Source organism: Dipodomys spectabilis, unplaced genomic scaffold (assembly GCF_019054845.1).
Source record: "Dipodomys spectabilis isolate Male_0828 unplaced genomic scaffold, ASM1905484v1 ptg000307l, whole genome shotgun sequence".
Classification (NCBI taxonomy): domain Eukaryota; kingdom Metazoa; phylum Chordata; class Mammalia; order Rodentia; family Heteromyidae; genus Dipodomys; species Dipodomys spectabilis.
In genome coordinates this window covers 97,137-99,023 of record NW_024870984.1, presented here as the reverse complement: position 1 = coordinate 99,023, position 1,887 = coordinate 97,137, and the positions used below count along the sequence as shown (strand labels likewise).

General features: G+C 33.5%; 1 pseudogene; it reads right to left on the bottom strand.

Moving 5' to 3' along the window:
* Positions 1–242: 242 nt before the first annotated feature.
* Positions 243–342, bottom strand: LOC122127698 (annotated as a pseudogene).
* Between the last annotated feature and the right edge of the window lie 1,545 nt (positions 343–1,887).

The window sequence follows — 1,887 nt, the reverse complement described above, 5'->3', positions numbered from 1 at the left end:
TAAGATTCCTTTTTTTCCCCTAGGTCCTTAAAGTATTATATTTCTTTGGGATAAAAGGACAATGTTGTCTAATTTCAAAAGTTGTGTAAAGGTTATGCTATGTAAAGGCCTTTCTAAGGTGAAAATTTAATACATTGATGTCAAAGTAACTTTTAATTATATGAATTATGTGTATTGTTACACTTGTAATTTTGTAATCAACTTTTTAATAGCTGTTTTTCATTTCTTGCATCTGAAGAATGAAAAATTTTGATTACTTCACAAATTTTCATATCACCCTTGTACAAGTGCCATGTTATTCTCTGTATTGTTGTAATTTTGGTATACAACCTGCTGAAGAATGTAGTACCTTGTAAATTTAAGTAGTTAATGATGAAATATTTATACAGGCTTATATGCTTAGGAGCCTATTTGTAACAAGGAAACCTTCTTGTTCCTAAAAATGCTATTAATCTTATTTCCCTAAAATTCTGTGAATAGTTGAAAAAATATGTTGTTCAGTTGATTGCCCACATTTGCAATCCTTTTGTCAATGACTATTTTAAGTCTTTTTCATTTAGAATTTGATCATACCTTCAAATATTTATAGCTTAGTCCAAAGGAGACGGCTTTTTCAAGTAATTATTTATCCAACTGTGTTAGCTCTGTGAAGCCAATGGATTCAAAGTAAGCCTTGTTTAAGAGCTACTTCTAAACATATGCAGTTGAAATTTTCCCAAATGAGGTCTTATTGGCACAAATGTCTACCTCACCCTTTACCCTTCTTCCATGTAGGAACAGACCAACCAGAATATCTTACTCTGACAGCATAGATTGTATTACTGGAAAAAAACTAATCTTAGTTACAAGGGATCATAGAGAGATGAACAGTTCAGCCAGAACTGTTCATACTAGAAGGAATTTTATCAAAATACGATTGTTTATGATACCTACCATTTCAAAAGTAGCTAAAGCCAAGAAAGTGAAAAATTGTTCACATGCATGATTACCTAATGTCTTGGTCTCTCTACCTTCCAACCAGGCAGGAACTTACTCTACTGCCATTTTATCACCAAATATTTTCTTAATTACAAGAGAAGTCCATATATATCTCTTCATTATTAGGCCTTAAATTGGTAATTTTTTTTATTATTTTTATTTTTATTATTATTTTTATTGTGAACATAATGTACAGAGGGGTTACAATTACATGGGCAAGATAATGAGGACATTTCTTATCAAGAATTGCAGCCTCCTCCTTTGTTTACCCTTCGCATCCCTTCCCAGCCTCCCCCGACCTCACCCAACCCTCCCCCCACCAACGTTGTAAAGTTCGTTTTCGACATGACAACTTGTACTTCTCATTGTTGCAACGGGTCCACCACTATCCATAAATGACTTGTTTTTTCCCTTCTCCTCTACAAATTATACCGACATCAAATATAGTGAAAGCAGGGGATATAATGTGGGGGAGGGACATACAAAGCAACAAACAGATAATCTTATAAGTGCGTTAGAAACAAATGCATGAAAGAAAAAAAAAACATTTAAATACATATCTAAGGGTTCATTTTCCTAACATCACATTATCTGACCTTTTCTTCTTGACTCATACATATACTAGATATTGCAAATAAGAGAAACCATGGGACCTATGTTTCTTTGGGCTTGGCTTACTTCACTTAATATAATTTTTTCCAAGCCTTTCCATTTCCTAACAAATGGGGCAATGTCATTCTTCCTGATGGAAGCATAGAATTCCATTGTGTATATATACCACATTTTCTTGATCCATTCATCTACTGAGGGGCATCTGGGTTGGTTCCAGATCTTAGCTATGGTAAATAATGCTGCAGTAAACATAATTATGCTGGTAGTTATAGTGTGGTCTTGTTTGTAAATATTTGG